Here is a 20,499-nt window from a genome sequence, read left to right as displayed (position 1 = left end):
GCGTGTGTGTGAACACAAACATTGAACGCAATGAAAACATTTATCGCGAAATCGTAACGCTATCGTAACGCATTCCGTATCGCGTCTGTTTGGGGGAGCCTTAAAGGACTTACGTATATTTAATACTTTATTGCTTACAAACCATCACATGTTTACTTTCCATGCTTCCCTATTAAAAAGGTCTAACTTGTATTTTAGCCATTTTATCACATACTGATGCCCTTTCCTTTTAAAACTTTAAGCACCAGGTGAACAGTCCTATAATTGTTTAAAACCCATTTTGTATTCCTAATAATATACATTTCTCATTTATTTTGACATGAAAAAGGTCTTATGATTAATAGTCCCTTCTACTCAGTTTGGCTTCTAGTCTTAAAAGGGCTTAAGTGCGGCTATTTTTGGAAATAATCAAGAAAATTGTTAAATGAGCAATATTATCTATTTTAGAAGAAATATAAACAAATAATATCCAGGAAAAACCTCTTAATTAAAATCACTCTATAATTGACACAAATTTCAATCTTTCTACTGCTTTCCTGAAAAGTATAAAATTTTTACTTAAGACCTTTTTCCTCCCGGCCACAGAATTGATCAAATGATCATGAAGTGATTGGTGAATGATATTTGATATAATGAATATAATGATTAATGACATAAGCACATGACTAATGAGAATTATGTAAGTCGGCCTAATTATAATTTAATTACCAAATAAATTCAATGAGAGAATAACATACTACCATTTTTATCACTAGTTCATTATATTTATTACTTGAATAAATTTATGAGAAAACTATGAATCCCATTTAAAATAAACACTTTTAAGTGCATATCTCTCAATTTTTAGAGCATATTTCCAACGTTTTTACTGCATAAACGCATGTAAATATTCACTAGTTTTAGTGCATATAGATCTTGTTATTACTTTCCAACGAGGTGAATGCTTAACGTCACTCAGAAAAGAACTCAGTTATGGTGAAGTTCCGTCGAGTACATTATACTGTAGAGGCTATAAATTCATCTTGTAAATGCTTTGTCGTCCCGGTCCATGATGTAACCTTCCGTACGCGCCCTTTGTTCCAGGTTACAGAGACATCGCGTCCATGTTAGTAGATGCGGGCCCAGACATGACCATAAACACAATAGCAGATATCCATGGGAATATTTATTATGTAAGGTTTTGTCGTTAGTTCAAGGGTACTTGATAATCTATAATTACTTTGTTACTAAATACTGCAAATTGTTACATCGTAATCTATCCATAACTGGACTATGTACACAACCCTTCAGGACACGGTCGACGTACCAATAACTGGACTACGCACACAATCCTTCAAAAGAGAGAATGACGCAACATTGCACTTGGACAATCTGAGTTATCAAAATCCAGATTGATCCAGGCCAAAAGGCTGGCAAAGCACTTTGGAATTCAAAGAAAGCTTATACCCAGTGGCGTAGCCGAAATTTATGATGGCTCGGGAGAGGGAACTAAGTTTTGGGAATATGACTTGGAAAATTTGCCCGTAATTTACATGCAATATTTTTAAGAGATAATTTTTGTTTAATGCTTACTTATGACTTTTAAGGAACGCGGATGTTCATTGCCGCCCTCACATAAGCCCGCCATCGGTCCCTATCCTGTGCAAGATCAATCAAGTCTCTACCATCATATCCCACCTCCCTCAAATCCATTTTAATATTATCCTCCCATCTACGTCTCGGCCTCTCAAAAGGTCTTCTTCCCTCCGGCCTCTCAACTAACACTTCATACGCCCATACGTGCTACATGCTTTGTCCATCTCAAACGTCTGGATTTAATATTCTTAATTATGTCAGGTGAAGAATACAATGCGTGCAGTTCTGTGTTGTGTAACTTTCTCCATTCTCCTGTAACTTCATCCCTTTTAGGCCCAAATATTTTTCTAAGAACCTTATTCTCAAACACTCTTAATCTCTGTTCCTCTCTCAAAGCGAGAATCCAAATTCCACAACCATACAGAACAACCGGTAATATAACTGTTTTATAAATTCTAACTTCCAGATTTTTTGACAGCAGACTGGATGATAAAAGCTTCTCAACCGAATAATAACAGGCATTTCCCATATTTATTCTGCGTTTAATTTCCTCCCTAGTGTCATTTATATTTGTTACTGTTGCTCCAAGATATTTGAATTTTTTTGCCTCTTCGAAGGATAAATCTCCAATTTTTATATTTCCATTTCGTACAATATTCTGGTCACGAGACATATACTTTGTTTTTTCGAGATTTACTTCCAAACCTATTTACTTGCTTAAAGTAAAATTTCCGCGTTTCCCCTAATCGTTTGTGGATTTTCTCGTAACATATTCACGTCATCCGCATAGACAAGCAGCTGATGTAACCCGTTCAATTCCAAACCCTCTCTGTTATCCTGAACTTTCCTAATGGCATATTCTAGAGCGAAGTAAAGGTATGATATTTAAAATCAATTGTCTCGACAAAAGGTTTTATAAAGCAAAACCCATTGTCCATCTTTGCAAAAGTCAAGCAACGGACTATATAAATGACTTAATAATTTTATTTTAGTTAACAGGTTGATAACGGTAATTTCATGATTTCTTTTAAAATCACCGGCCAATTTAAAACAACTGTCATAAGAAATACATAGGATTTATTATTCTTAATATTGGTCATTGACAGTAGAAACAACCAAACAATTTTATTCTTTCAGTGTCGGACTCGCAATGCCAATGGTGGATTGTTTCTTCAGTTTTAAATATAATTTAAATATAAAATATTTCTCGAAAAATGGGGGATTTCAACCGGATGAGCTCCATTCTGCCTACGCCACTACTTATACAGGGACATTATTTTATTTTTACTAACATTTTTAATATTAACCTGGCTATACCTTTCTATTAACGATTGAAACAGGAAACACCGTTTGCTACCCCTTCCACGACTGGAGTTCGATGATACCGGCGTAAAATACAAATCACTTTACTAGGTATAGGAGGGAAGAAAAGTAGTTCATCCATTTATGTAAACTAGGAAATACCGCAATTTTGAGTTTGATAATTTTCATTAGTAATAATATATTAAATTGAAATGAGCCGTCTATGCATAGACGGCTCATTTCAATTTAATATATTATTACTACTTGCTTATCGGAAAAATCATACAAAATGAAATTTTCATTAGGTTTTTGTTTAATCAAAATACAGTACTGTATTAACACTTAGTGTTTTTACTCACGAATTGAGCTATCCATTCGGACGTATTAATTATGCAATGTATATTGTACTGTTACAGCACATTAGCGTACAATATAGAGAATGAAGTTAAATTGAAAAATAATCATAATATGGATATGTAAACACATTTTTTAAAATGGTGGCTGTTCATTTCGATACAGGCTTCAGTTCTTTTGCGCATATTATCGCACTATAGACTATTGTACCTAATTCCAATTACCAGTTTCGTCCTTCGTACGAGTAACTCATGTTGAAATAATTCCATACCTACTCTATAAATGAGTGGCTTACGTACTGTAAATTTAATCTTCACTTCTGCCCGATCCGAAAAGATAAAATTACTCAGACATGCTATCTACTGTCCTTTCAAGTGGTTTTGTAGCAGGGTCGTAGAAAGGGGGGGGGGATCACGTGACAGTTAATTACTTAACGAGACCCTTTTATTTAAGTTATTTTAAACACTTGTATAATATTACGTAGACGTCCAATTCCTAACAGAAATTAATGTTTTCAGAAAAGAGCTAAGATAGCCCAGCTACTAGACTTAACAGAGGGGCGAATAGAAGCAGGTGGGGGAAACCGGGATGCGACGTAGGCAAACGGACGACAGTACCTGTACGAAAATATGATTCAATATTGAAAGCTCTTTCGTCACTGGAAAACGCTAACATATTTCTGGAACGTACTATACTCGCTAACTCAGTACTGCTTACGCGCCCTCGGCTCTGTGTCGTGAACGGTTGGAAGTTTACTAGTAGAAGGGGTGGGAGTGAAGTACATTCAAAAACTCAGGTACAATAAAAATTGAAGTAAAAATAAAATGATGTCCTAGACCCCTTGTCGAAATGGAAAGAAGTCTATTAGAACTTCCTATAGTAGTAACTGGATTTGGCCAGTATTCGCAGATGATGACTTCTGTGGTCATTTTGCGTTGCGCAATTATGCGTTCAGTATTCATTTCTTTAACGATTCGAAACTAATTACAGCACGAGTCGGCCAAGATAACGCTTGTGCAGTTAGCAACCTCAATACACAGTGGAGAGGAGGAAGTGAGCGCAAAGTTCCTTGAGCACTTTTTCACTATTGCTATAGGAAGTGTTCAATGTGATGTCCTTTCATTGTAATGCACCCTTCTGCCCTCGGTTTTGGGAATCATATAATCTTTGAAACAGTCCTGATTGGTACAGATACTGTAATTACTCCTGTAGTACATGAACTCTTTTTTATCATTGTCAAAAACTGATGTAATAATTAATTAACACTTTGAAGCATTTCAGTCTGGAATAAAATTGTTTCATTTTACTGCCCGTCATTATGAGTTTTAGAATCCATGTTTGTTAGAATTTTTCTTCCTATTTTGGTATATACTACCTCCTCCTAAAATATGAAATACTTTTTTAACTCCCTGTATTATACACACACACACACACACACACATAGGCCATGGATGAATATATAATAGGATGCGAAACTTACCGAGTTTCCCGTAACACATACTAGAGGCGCTGTTGTAGAAAATGATCTTGCTGCCACCTGTTAGAGGGAGGGGCGTTATTACATCTAGCAGCGCACCAAGTAGCGAAAAGAGTAATTACTTCATGCATTTAGCAGCGCACCTGGTGACGAAAATGTTAAACTATGCAGAAAGTATTCCCTCCCACCCTCACAGATATTCAAAGCTAACCCAATTTAAAATAAAACATTTACATTTTTATTCCTCACAGCATCTTCTACTGAAAATTCTTACCGGAGCCAACAGGAAGATAAAAGAGACGGTCTATTTTACATTACCCAATTAAAATATAACCAGACAGAGACAAAAAATAAAGCAAAAGGTTAGATAATTTGGATTGCATTCTTTGGGTATTTATTGTACAGCGCAATTGAAAAGTCTGCAAGAACTACTTAGATAGTTCAATTCATTATATAATACATTCCACAACACTATTTTTACAACGTCCATAAACATCACTGTTTAACATACACTGCTTATACACACGTAATATCACTTTATGTTCACTTATTAGCAAGTTTCTGTCTGCCATCTTGGCTCTCCTCGTCGAGTCCTCGAGCAATATCCCGAACGGATATATAGAGAACTCTGGGTAATGTACCCAACACGTAGTTCTAATGTTCACCACCTGCGACTTTGGGCGCTGATGATCTTATTTCAGCCCCCCACTGCCAGATGGTGCTGACCGCAGTTTCGCATCCTATTATATATTTATCCATGTATAGGCTATATACAGAGTGTTTCCGAGGTGATGTTATAAACTTTCAGGGATGATGGCGAAGGGCACATGTATCAATTTCAGATAAGGAACCATGGTCCGGAAATGACTGAGTCGAAAGTTATAAGCAAAAATAGTTGTGTGGGAATGGAATTGTAATTTGGCACCACGTGCCCTCCTTCCCTTAACCTTTGCAACAGTCGTGGAAAGATGGTATGGGCCGGATGTCTCCTACGTGGGTACTTGCCCCGATACAATCTGTGAGCTTGTCTACTGTTCCCATTGGCTCATCCGTATTCGAAAATCAGGTCTGCTTATTCCGCTCTCGTGTACTCTTCCATTTCACTAGGACTGATCGACTGGACACTGCAGCTTGTACACATACACTGCTGTCTACAGACGTGCATATCAAGACCGACCATGTCCGTTACACATTACGCTATCTGTATTGCTTTAGTGTAATTTCCTGTCCCCATCCCTCAGACAGAGCACTGAATGGAATACTGTAAGTAGATAACGTAAACAACGTCAGATGAATACAGTCTGTGTAAGATGTACAGATAAATACACATAAATAAGGTGTACAGAGGAATAAAATTATTTCATTTCCACACAAATATTTTTGCTTGTAACTTTCGACTCGGTCATTTCCGGATCAGGGTTCCTTACCTCAAATTGATACATGTGCCCTTCGTCATCATTCCTGAAAGTTCGTAACAGCACCTCGGAAACACCCTGTATATATACACAGAGTGATTCACGAGGATTTGCCGTCACTTATTTCCAAAGACATTTTGAACAAAAAAGTCATAAACATGTGTCGTAAAAGAATATTATAGATAAAGGTTTAACTATTCAGGAGTATCATTTCTTTAATTAGCTAGTATTCTGAAGCTAAAAATGTGTTGTCAGTTCCATAGTTACTTCGTACAGATTTTTTTTTTCGAATTTTAACTACAAAATTACATTTTTCTTACGCATTTATCACAATTGTTACAAATCACGCCATTGTTGTAAATTCTTGAAGGCTGTACATTAGGATGCATAATTAAGTTGTAAAGAATTAAGTTCATGAAGTATGATTTGTAACAATTTTTGTGATAAATGCATAAGAATGATGTATTTACCGCTTTCATTATTTAAAAGTACAAATGGACAAAAGATGACAACTAAAACATGAGTTTTGTCCTATGGAGCTCATGACGTAGTTCATTTCATACGTATGTCGTAAAGTATGACGTAAATTGTGTGTACATATTTTACACTGTACCGGAACGCAGCAGGAAAATCTTGTCGGAAGTTAGTTCCCTCTTGCGTCAAGTTATGTCGTCATAAGCGCAATGTTTATTCCTTTGTTATCTTTTATATATAGGCCTACTGTACTTGAGTCGTTATAAACATTTTGTAAATCTCCGTTGAAGCTCGCTTTTACAGCCTAGCAAGAAAAACTGTCGCTTCATATACGGTACAAGCATGAGTCAACTAAACATAAGAAAATCGATTAAACTATAATGATATCTTATGAAGGGCTAGCAATCCATGTTTTAATTTACTGGCCTGAAAATTGGTCGCTGACAGAATATGACGAAAGAACATGTGAAAATTAGAGTCCCTTCAGATGAGACCACTTCTAGAAGCGCTGCCGCTTGTGAATAATGTATTTAAATTAAGGCCTTCAGACGGAGCCACAACCACAGGATCAGTCGCGCTGCAGACGCTGTGAGTGGTTGGCTTCGTCGCTGGTGGCGGCCACTAAAAGTAGCGATTCTCGTCGCGATATATAGTGCTAAATGGTAGGTTTCAGACGGGGCCCAGCCAGGCCACTATTTTAGTGGTGCGTGAGTAGCGCTGCTAACGGACGACTGTTGGGCCACCAGTTCCCAACACCTACACCGTCACGACAGTATACAGGCTATGTTACGACAGAGTAATATAGAACGACGACAATAATAATAATAATAATAATAATAATAATAATAATAATAATATAATAATATAATATAATAATAACATAATAATAATAGTAAGAAGAAGAATATAATAATAATATAATAATAATAATAATAATAATAAGGAAAGTAATAAGAATAATAATATAATAATAAGAATAAGAATAATATAATAATAAGAATAAGAATAATATAATAATAAGAATAAGAATAATATAATAATAAGAAAAAGAATAAGAAGAATAATAATAGTAAGAAGAATATAATAATAATATAATAATAATAATAGTAATAATAATAATAATAATAAGAAGAAGAAGAAGAAGAAGAAGAAGAAGAAGAAGAAAAAGAATATAATAATAATAATAAGAAGAAGAAAAAGAATATAATAATAATAATAATAATAATAATAATAATAATAATAATAATAAGAAGAAGAAGAAGAAGAAGAAGAAGAAGAAAAAGAATATAATAATAAGAAGAAGAAAAAGAATATAATAATAATAAGAAGAAAAAGAACATAATAATAATAATAAGAAGAAAAAGAATATAATAATAATAAGAAGAAGAAGAAGAAGAATATAATAATAATAATAAGAAGAAGAATATAATAATAACAATAATAAGAAGAAGAACAAGAATAAGAAGGAAAAAAATAAGAATAATGATAACATAATAAGAAGAAAAAGAATAAGAAGAATAATATAGCCTAATAATAATAAGAATAATAATAATATAATAATAATAATAATAATAATAATAAGAATGTAATAATAATAATAATAATATAATAATAATAATAATAATAATAAGAATGTAATAATAATAATAATAATAATAATAATAATAATAATAATAATAATAATATAATAATATATAAATATTGGAGATTTATCCTTCGAAGAGGTGGAAAAATTCAAATATCTTGGAGCAACAGTAACAAATATAAATGACACTCGGGAGGAAATTAAACGCAGAATAAATATGGGAAATGCGTGTTATTATTCAGTTGAGAAGCTCTCATCATCCAGTCTGCTGTCCAAAAATCTGAAAGTTAGAATTTATAAAACAGTTATATTACCGGTTCTTCTATATGGCTCTGAAACTTGGACTCTCACTCTGAGAGAGGAACATAGGTTAAAGGTATTTGAGAATAAGGTGCTTAGGAAAATATTTGGGGCTAAGCGGGATGAAGTTACAGGAGAATGGAGAAAGTTACACAACACAGAACTGCACGCATTGTATTCTTCACCTGACATAATTAGGAACTTGAAATCCAGACGTTTGAGATGGGCAGGGCATGTAGCACGTACGGGTGAATCCAGAAATGCATATAGAGTGTTAGTTGGGAGACCGGAGGGAAAAAGACCTTTAGGGAGGCCGAGACGTAGATGGGAGGATAATATTAAAATGGATTTGAGGGAGGTGGTTTATGATGATAGAGACTGGCTTAATCTTGCACAGGATAGGGACCGATGGCGGGCTTATGTGAGGGCGGCAATGAACCTTCGGGTTCCTTAAAAGCCATTTGTAAGTAAGTAATATAATAATAAGAATAAAAATAAGAAGAATATAATAATAATAATAATAATAATAATATAATAATAAGAATAAAAATAAGAAGAAGAATATAATAATAATATAATAATAAGAATATAATAATAATAAGAATAATAATAATAATAAGAAGAAGAAGAACAAAAATAATATTATAATAATAATAAGAAGAATATAATATAATAATAATAATAATAATAATAATAATAATAATAAGAATATAATAACAAAAATAATAATAATAATATAATAATAATAATAATAATAATAATAATAAAATAACCATAGACTATAGACAGCTAAATAGCTGGACTAGTGCGAATTATGGATACATTATTTATATAGTAAAAATCTCCTTTATTTCACGTTAAAATAGAATAACGCATCTAAAATAATGTAAATAAATTAATAAAGAGAGAAAAAAATAGTTGATCTCAGGTTCGAACCTGGGTTCAATTACACCACGGCCTTTGACTTTACCATTATACTATAGACACCTATTGTAGATCAGCCTATTGATTGAATTACGTGCTATGAATGGTTTCATGTTTTCTGCTTATTATATTTAATTTTGAATTCTTAAATATTAAACACAAATATGTTTCATGCCATATTGTCCCTCATTTGTATCATTTTAAATTAATGTTTTTTTATCGTTCTGATGTATATATACCATCAAACATTGTATGGAATAATCCTCGATTCAGTCTTTCCAAACTAATGGATGAACCCAGGCTCTTCTTCTATTTTCACGTCTATTCTTTTTCCATCTGAGCAAAATTGCCAAAAGTATATCTACTTCTACGACCATGCTCACTGGAAGACTCAAAAATTCTCTAAAAGAATTTAATTTACAAACCAGCGCCACTGACGCGCGTTTGCATCGCCACTAACGCGCCACGAAAGTGGCCTCGTGTGAAGGGACCTTAGGCTGGTCGACACTTTATATCACCACTTTGCAAAGTGACGCTTTTGACGAAAGTGGCTCTTTCATATTAGTGGTATTCATAGACGATTGAAGAAGTGCACTTCACAAAGTGTCACTTTACGCCAGCAAAGTGTAGAGTTACAATTTGGTTGGTAATAGAAGTCCCACAATGCCTTTCAAAACAAGTGAACAAACAATAACAAATTAATGACGTATAACCTACAAATTACAATGCTTGTAATTTGAATTGGGAGCCTATTGATTGCGCGAGGAAGAAAATATATATTTAAAGTCGTTTTATTTCAGTTTCTAGTTTTTGTTGCCGATAGTTTAGATTATTTCAGTCAGTTGAGATATATAACATTTTATTAAATAGTTAGTGATACTGCTGGTGAAATTAGGTTAGGTTTTGTACAGTACATAACTGATCCATTAATTTATATAGTTAGATTAGGTTCTGTACATATCTTTTTCATTGATTTATGTCGCTAAGTTAGATTTTGTATGTATCCGTTCCACTGATTTATACAGTTCGGTTAGATTTTGTAGCTTACGTATCTTCTGTTAGTTTATATAGTTAGGTTAAGCTATACTGAGTAGGTTAAGTTTTGTGTAATCATTAAATTTATATCGTTAGGTTAGGTTTTATACGTATCTGCTTCATTGATATATCGTGTTATTTCCGTTATTTTCATTTTTGTCTTTTTCGTGAATAGTGAATAGAAGTAAAAAAAGAATGAGATAAACACATTACTACTGCTATTATTATTATTATTATTACTACTATTTTCTCTCTCTTTTCCATTATTGCCTGCTCTTCAGGAAAATTTTGAATGCCAAATGTTTCTATAATGCAAAACAAAATAGGCCTAATAGTATGAGATCTCTTTTCATGGTGAGGTTATGACTGCACATGAACTAGAGACAGTAGATGTATTGCTTACCGGCGTGAAAATATATATTACCGGTATCAAAACAGTAATGATTGTATCAACATCAAGATAAATCTTATCTCAAAATACAGGTAGTCAACAAAAATCAAAATCATTTTAAACCCAATATAATTATGGAATCTGCTTAGAAGGCAGGCACGTGAGGTCTCTCAATGCTAATTTAAAATAATTATGCCTACATTAGGTTGAAGTTAGTTTAATATTATTTAAGTTAAAAAATTCGTTTCAGTAATAAAAAATAAGTTACATAGGCATATCTACCTACATATCACTTCATCGAATTGAGGTTATAAATATACGAATGTTACTACAGAAATACCTGAACTATAATATTATATATATTAATGTATGGTACATATCTGTAGCATAGAATTTTAATGCAGTCAATAACTGTATTATTGGAGGCACTGGCAAACGTCTATTATTCGTTTTTGTCAACCAGTCATCGAAAATATAAGCAATCTCAATAAGTTTCTTTATCAAATCGGAACCGTTTTTTTAAAGTTCTATATCATTATAAAATTCCACGGGATTGTCTTTAGGCCTATCTCTAATTTGTACATTGTCCACTAATTGTGCCATCTCTTCCGCACGTTCTAATAATTCGACAATTTCCAAGACGTCCGCCATTTTATACAAAGTGCCACTTTCGGCTCAAAGTGTGGTCGGAACTACACTTTCATCCAAAGTGTTCCTTTGCACCAAAGTGTCGACTGTGCAACGGAAAAGTGATACTTTGCGTCTTCCAAAGGACACTTTAATCGAAAGTGTCGACTATGAATACCAGCCTTAAGGTTAGTGACTTCGGTAGCAGATGCGGTCTTCTACAAGGAAAGCCTCACTGCAGCGTGTGGCGATCTTGCTTAGGCCTATTACCCGGAAAAATGTGGCTGGCAATTGTTCTTAGCCGCAACGAAGGAAACCTAATGAAAAAAAAGATAAAATTACTGAAACAATTCCTGGTTCTCTAGGATGTGGGTTGCGCTAAGCTTAGCTATTGATATCAGTTAAATAATTGCAATAAAACAATTTATATTTATATCGATATAATTACAAATTTTGCTGAGGAATTGCAGGACGTTGGGTTTACCGTAAATCATTATTTATTTATTTAATTAATTATTTATTTATTTAATTATTTATTTAATTATTTATTTATTTAATTATTTATTTATTTAATTATTTATTTATTTAATTATTTATTTAATTATTTATTTATTTAATTATTTCTTTAATTATTTATTTATTTATTTATTTAATTATTTAATTAATTAATTATTTATTTATTTATTTCAATATTTATTTATTTATTTATTTATTTATTTTTTTAATTATTTATTTATTTAATTATTTATTTAATTATTTATTTATTAATTTAATTATTTATTTAATTATTTATTTATTTAATTATTTATTTATTTATTTAATTATTTATTTATTTAATTATTTATATATTTAATTATTTATTTAATTATTTATTTATTTATTTAATTATTTATTTATTTATTTAATTATTTATTTATTTAATTATTTATTTATTTGATTATTTATTTATTTATTTAATTGTTTATTTATTTATTTTTTATTTATTTATTTAATTGTTTATTTATTTATTTATTTAATTATTTATTTATTTATTTATTTATATATTTAATTAATTATTTATTTAATTATCTATTTATTTAATTATTTATTTATTTATTTATTTAATTATTTATTTATTTATTTAATTATTTATTTATTTATTTATTTATTTAAAGATTTATTTATTTATTTAATTATTTATTTAATTATTTATTTAATTATTTATTTATTTATTTAATTATTTAATTATTTATTTATTTATTTAATTATTTATTTATTTATTTAATTATTTATTTATTTATTTAATTATTTATTTATTTAATTATTTATTTATTTATTTATTTATGTATTTATTTATTTATTTATTTAATTATTTATTTATTTATTTAATTATTTATTTAAGCATTTATTTATTTAATTATTTATTTGTTTATTTAATTATTTATTTATTTATTTAATTATTTATTTATTTATTTAATTATTTATTTATTTATTTAATTATTTATTTATTTAATTATTTAATTATTTATTTATTTAATTATTTATTTATTTAATTATTTATTTATTTATTTAATTATTTATCTATTTATTTATTTAATTATTTATTTATTTAATTATTTATTTAATTAATTAATTATTTATTTATTTAATTATTTATTTTATTATTTATTTATTTATTTATTTATTTAATTATTTATTTATTTAATTATTTATTTATTTATTTATTTATTTATTTATTTATTGATTTATTGAATTATTTATTTATTTATTTAATTAATTATTTATTTATTTATTTATTTAATTATTTATTTATTTAATTATTTATTTATTTAATTAATTATTTATTTATTTAATTATTTATTTATTTAATTATTTATTTATTTAATTATTTATTTATTTATTTATTTAATTACTTATTTATTTAATTATTTATTTACTTATTTATTTAATTATTTATTTATTTATATAATTATTTATTTATTTATTTATAATATTAATGTGCGAAACAACAGCACAAGGCCAATTACAGTTTAGCACAAAATACAAACAAAACAACAAATGATGATGAGAATGAATGATAGAAATGGCAGTGAGGTGAAATACAATCAATATAATAGTATACATTAATCAATTGACCAAATGCAACAAAATAAATACCACAAATAATAATTATTAAAATTAGTTCAGTGAGATAATTAAAAATAATGACAATTGAATAGAGTGAATTACAAATGTATTAATGAAATCAAATAAATGAAGACTGGAATAATATAAGTAATATTGTAAAGATATGAATTGGCAAGAATAGTATGATACATATCTTGACAATGGCATAAATTAATAAAACTGAGATAAAAACTCAAAAAAGTATATACTACACATTAAATGGATCCAAGTTCAATCCATGCAAATTAGCATATTTAATACATCTGCAGACCGGAGGCAGAGATTTGGAATTCCTATTATAAAACATTTTATGAAATCTTAAACCCTTAGCAGGAATACGAAGACTGATATTGCTTATGAAAGATTCACAATCAATATCACCCTTAATGACTTTACAAAAAAATTAATAATCAAGATCCTGACGTCTGGTAAACAAACTACCGCAATAATAATAATAATAATAATAATAATAATAATAATAATAATAATAATAATAATAATAATAATAATAATAATACTAATAATAATAATAATTATTATTATTATTATTATTATTATTATTAAACATAAATGTGACTTATTGTAGAGATTCGTAACAAGCTGTTTTTTACGGTGATGGGTTGTTAGCCCTTCGCCCAACCCCCAAGCTGGAGGACCACCCCTTATCGGCTGTCCACGACTGCTTATTCAATATATTCGCAGCTACCCTCCATATCTGGAGGCCGTCTCCTCTATCCGCAACCTGAGGACGCGCCATGCCGTGGTGATAGGGCACCGGTTCTTCTGTATGGTTGTGAAACTTGGACTCTCACTCTGAGAGAAGAACATAGGTTAAGAGTTTTTGAGAATAAGGTGCTTAGGAAAATATTTGGGGCTAAGCGGGATGAAGTTACAGGAGAATGGAAAAAGTTACAGAACGCAGAACTGCACGCATTCTATTCTTCACCTGACATAATTAGGAACATTAAATCCAGACGTTTGAGATGGGCAGGGCATGTAGCACGCATGGGTGAATCCAGAAATGCATATAGAGTGTTAGTTGGGAGACCGGAGGGAAAAAGATCTTTAGGGAGGCCGAGACGTAGATGGGAGGATAATATTAAAATGGATTTGAGGGAGTTGGGATATGATGGTAGAGACTGGATTGATCTTGCTCAGGATAGGGACCAATGGCGGGCTTATGTGAGGGGGCAATGAACCTCCGGATTCCTTAAAAGCCAGTAAGTAAGTAATAATAATAATTAATAGTAATAGTAATAATAATAATAATAATAATAATAATAATAATAATAATTATTATTATTATTATTATTATTATTATTATTATTATTATTATTATTATTATTATTATTATTATTATTAGGCCTAAATATAAAGGTGACGGTAGAAATGTGAGAATAAGTATATTAAGACATAAATACCAGTAAATTTAATTTCTCTAGTTCTAAAGCTACTTTAGGAGAAACCTCCACGTTACAATTTATAACAGCGTTCAATTTTCTCTTCTGACAAATTTCGAGCTTGGTTTACAAATTAAAAGCGTAGTAGCCTTTGAAATCAAATATCCTGTAGTTAACGAGTTGAAATTAAGAACAAAGTCCTTAATGTGACTTGTAGTTTCCTCGATTGTCTGCGGAACTTTGTGCCTTCCGCTAGACAAAACATCGGAGATATGCCTACTTAGAACATGCTTGTAATAATCAAAGTCCTGCGCCATATCGCACGACCTTAGCGCCATCTCTGTCGCGTAACAAATGAGGAGCGCCATGCATGCGTGAGCTTCGGACTCTTCTGTTTCGGGGAACCATAACATCTTGAAGTTGCTCCAAATCTGATTGTTGAATCCATGCTTTGTATTTTCTTTTTGACTGTTTTATGGCCGGTTTTTCTAAGTATTGTTAGAAAATTTAACGACTGTTAAACTCTAAACAGTTTGTTAATTAATAAAATTGTATGTTTTCAACACCAGTTTGGTTTAACATATTATTAACATTTTGTTAATTTTAAATGTAGGATTTCGGGCTGTTAACTCGTTTAACACTTAGTTAAATATGGCCGATGTCTCCACAGCTGCTCGAACAGAAGTTGCGGAATTAATATTTTGTGTCTCTCTGTAGGGAATGTTTAGCATATGACTGGTAATATAACATTTAAAAAATACTTTGGACTGTTTAAATACATCAGTGTTATTTTATTTCTTTCGTATTTCGTATCCGTAATAGCAATGAGGAAATATAACCTTACTTTGTAATTATTATTTAGCACGTCACCTACAACTTTCATTTGTCAACTGTTTGTTTATGGAGCGTGGCCTACTATAACAAGTTGTAATTTTATGCAAGTTTCATGACTCACTCTATAATATAGAATTTAAAGATTAATTTTAGCCCATCAAAAATTGTCTTACATGTGTAGAATTATTACCAACTGCTGTTGAGTAGTTAAAATAGTGCTAACAGACGTTATAATTAAGTGTTGGTTATCTTAAACAAAATTATGTTGAACAAATGGAAAATACATTAACAAAGCGTTAAAAATAAACAGACTGTTAATTTAACATTCGTTAAGCAAAATTAAACATTACTTGGACAAACTGGCCATTAATTTATTAGGGCCTGTGTGTTATTATGGAGAATCAATGTAAAGATTTAATGGTCAAATTCCTATAGTTCATATTCAAAAGCTCAGAATTTGACTCGAGTAACTGACTGACTACCATGTGGTTTTTTTCTTGGTCTGAAATTCGACATTTTCTCGTTTCCTTCAACTGTCTTTTGGGGCCTGCCGTTTCCCTCAAATTTACGAATTTTATTTCATAAACACTCCCTTTCTACAATCCTGCGGCATAACCACTTGGACGGACAGTAGATAGCATGTCTGAGTAATTTTATATTTTCGGGTCGGGCAGAAGTGAAGATGGAATTTACAGTACGTAGAGTAGGTCCTTCGTACTGGTAACTCATGTTGAAATAATTCTCCATTTCGAGTTTGAATTCCTCGTATTTTCATCCTTTTCTTTTTAACAAAACGGCACAATTAACCACCCTGAAACCAAAAATCGCTTTTTTGAAATTTTTGTTTCTATGTCTGTCTGTCTGTCTGTCTGTCTGTATGTTTGTTACCTTTTCACGCGATAATGGCTGAATGGATTTCGATGAAAATTGGAATATAAATTAAGTTCGTTGTAACTTAGATTTTAGGCTATATGGCATTCAAAATACATTATTTAAAAGGGGGGTTATAAGGGGGCCTGAATTAAATAAATCGAAATATCTCGCTTATTATTGATTTTTGTGAAACATTTTACATAACAAAAGTTTCTTTAAAAATAATTTCCGATAAGTTTTATTCCTTGAAAAAGTTTGATAGGACTGATATTTAATGAGATAAATGAGTTTTAAAATTAAAATAACTGCCATCTAAGGCCGTGTAATGAATTAAAGAACAAATGACGTCGTCTATAAGGGGCCTTGAACAGCAACAATCGAAAGCTATGAAAGATAGCCTACAGATAATGTTTCTGTGTTTGTATGAAGTAATATCAGAAGCTAAATTAACGGATTTGTATAATTAATTATTAATTCACCATTGGAAAGTGTAGTTTCTCTAGATGGACATAATGCTATAATGTTATTACAGTAACTTCTGAGTGAATCGAGGACAGATAAGATTAAAATAGCTTCTTATGCACAGAAAACTTGATAGGCTATTCTGTATATTCGTTTCCTGTATTTCCTAAAATAATTTTTATGACTAAATGAGTGGTCTCTGGATCAAAATGATCGCATTTTAATTATGCAAATACAATTTAAATTAAGTAACATAATAAACGATTTATCCTTATATCAAACACGAATGTTCTCTGGATCAAATGTCCTATTTTAATTATGTAATTACTTTATATTTATTTCTAACGGGTGCAGCGGAGCGCACGGGTACGGCTAGTAAAATAAATAAAAAGAAAAATCATAATACAACTACAATAATATAAATGAAAAGAAGCATCATACTATAAAATTTAGTGATTAGTAGAATTGAATTAAATTAGTAAAGTAATCAATTTTAATACACTGTACTGCTGAACTCACTTGAGAAGTAAAACTACTTGATTTGTATTTTAAGATATCACCAACAAATGATTTTCGCATGACATTATAAGAATCTGTTTTTCACGATACCAATCACACATATTCTAAAATTCCAATAGAATAAAACCAAAAACTTTTCCACAGTATGTTTCCTTAAAAATGACTTGTAACAGTGAAATATTTCACATGAGTAATTCATATAGTATTAACATAGCTAATATCAGGGATACGTCTGAGCAAAAATTGCAACAATATATTTAATATATTAATAACAAAACCATATAGGCCTAGGTAAACAATATGTATATGAAATATTCACACACTACTACAAACTGAAGACTGCATATTTTTGGACGATTTATACTTCCCACTCCGCTGGCTCGGCTTGGCTGTAGTAACAAAAGAATCTACCTGCAACCCCCCGCACCGATGGCAAGAATACCTCAGGTTCCAGCGCTAAACTCGTAGGAGAAAGCCAGTCAATAATCTGAAAGAGAACGAATTTGTGAGATTGGCTCTTCTGCATTTCACAATGTCGAAATTGTGTTTCTTACACAAGTTTAACATTGGCAAAGGAAGTTGAAATGGTTTTAATTCGCACCCTGGTGCTAAGGAAATGTTCATATCTTGAGTGGTTCCTCATTTTATAAGTGACGTCTATGAGATTCGACCCTTAATCTGTGGGAGTAGCTTGGGTTTTGTATTTTGGTTGAAGATTATTAAACCTTTGTTAATCGGCTTTCTCCGGGCTTTGAAGTTCTGAGTGACGAGGAAATACTGGACATCGTTCAAGGACGCGGACAGCAGCTTGACAATGAAGGGGATGATGTCGGCTTGCAGAACAAATTTGTACCGCTATGAGTCGTGTTGGGAGGGTGGGGGGAGGAAAGGAATAGTATGTTCAGTTATTTGTTTTTCCCTGTCTCTCTTACCTGATCTATGTAGGCCTAGTATTCGTAACAAATATATTTTCAATTACGTAAGATTAAAGTGCTTAAAATGCATTGTATTTAAAGAAATAGTACTAAATTTAAATAATATATATTATGCTTAATACGGATGACGTGAATATGTTAGGAGAAAATCCACAAACGATTAGGGAAAACACGGGAATTTTACTGGAAGCAAGTAAAGAGATAAGTTTGGAAGTAAATCCCGAAAAGACAAAGTATATGATTATGTCTCTTGACCAGAATATTGTACGATGTTATGTTATGTTATGTTTTATTTAACGACGCTCGCAACTGCAGAGGTTATATCAGCGTCGCCGGATGTGCCGGAATTTTATCCCGCAGGAATTCTTTTACATGCCAGTAAATCTACTGACATGAGCCTGTCGCATTTAAGCACACTTAAATGCCATCGACCTGGCCCGGGATCGAACCCGCAACCCTGGGCATAGAAGGCCAGCGCTATACCAATGTTGTACGAAATGGAAATATAAAAATTGGAAATTTATCCTTCGAAGAAGTGGGAAAATTCAAATATCTCGGAGCAATAGTAACAAATATAAATGATAATCGGGAGGAAATTAAACGGAGTTTAATATGAGAAATGCCTGTTATTATTCGGTTGAGAAGGTTTTGTCATCCAGTCTGCTGTCAAAAAATCTGAGAGTTAGAATCTATAAAACAGTTATATTACCGGTTGTTCTGTATGGTTGCGAAACTTGGACTCTCACTTTAAGAGAGGAATATAGGTAAGGGTGTTCGAGAATAAGGTTCATAGGAAAATATTTGGGCTAAGAGGTATAAAGTTACAGGAGAATGGAGAAAGTTACACAACGCAGAACTGCACGCATTATATTCTTCACCTGACATAATTAGGAACATTAAATCCAGACGTTAGAGATGGGTAGGGCATGTAGCACGTATGAGCGAATCCAGAAATGCATATAGAGTGTTAGTTGGAAGGCCAGAGGAAAAAAGATCTTTGGGGAGGCCGAGACGTAGGTGGGAGGATAATATTAAAATGTATTTAAGGGAGGTGGGATATGATGATAGAGACTGGATTAATCTTGCACAGGATAGGGACCGATGGCGGGCTTATGTGAGGGCGGCAATGAACCTCCGGGTTCCTTAAAAGCCATAAGTGATGATATATGCTTAATACATATATAAGTTCAAACACTACATGAACCGGTAAGTAATTATAACGTCATTGACATGAACAACTTTTGCACAATTGAAGAAGTTTTTAAAAAATATTGCAGCGATAGTAAAAGTGTGAATAGTGTAAGGACACTGATCTTCTGATACGACGCGAATTTGATGTTGCCTCTTTTATTCTTAAACAGTAAAATTGTGCGAGAGAGGACACATGCAGAAATCTGTTATAATCTGAAAGTGACTGTGTACGCATGCAAGTTAGGTTATTCACGTTGTGTTAGTGTTTCGTGTCGTGTTAATTATTGCATTTAGACTTAAACATTTTAAAATGGTGGATAGGTGGTTAATAAAAGAGAGAAAATAATATGATGAAAATAGTGCTGATTTAAATAGCAATAAACAAAATGAAAGTGATTTAAATACAGTGAAACTTGTGTAATTCGAATCTGAAGGGCATAAGAAAAAAATCGAATTATGGAAAAATTCGAATTAAAAAAATGGTACTGCAGAAGGCAAACTACTGGTGTACTGTATGTACTATGTATTACTATAACATTTCAAGACAACAGGGTATTATAATACAAGAAAATATAGTGCTGTATAATGATAGGCCTATTACATAAATACAGTACGGTACAGTAATTAGTAAACATTTATGCACAACACATACAGTAGTTAAAAACATACCTTACTAGGCCT

The sequence above is a fragment of the Periplaneta americana genome, chromosome 13, assembly GCF_040183065.1.
Source record: "Periplaneta americana isolate PAMFEO1 chromosome 13, P.americana_PAMFEO1_priV1, whole genome shotgun sequence".
Lineage (NCBI taxonomy): Eukaryota > Metazoa > Arthropoda > Insecta > Blattodea > Blattidae > Periplaneta > Periplaneta americana.
This window is presented reverse-complemented; position numbering follows the sequence as displayed.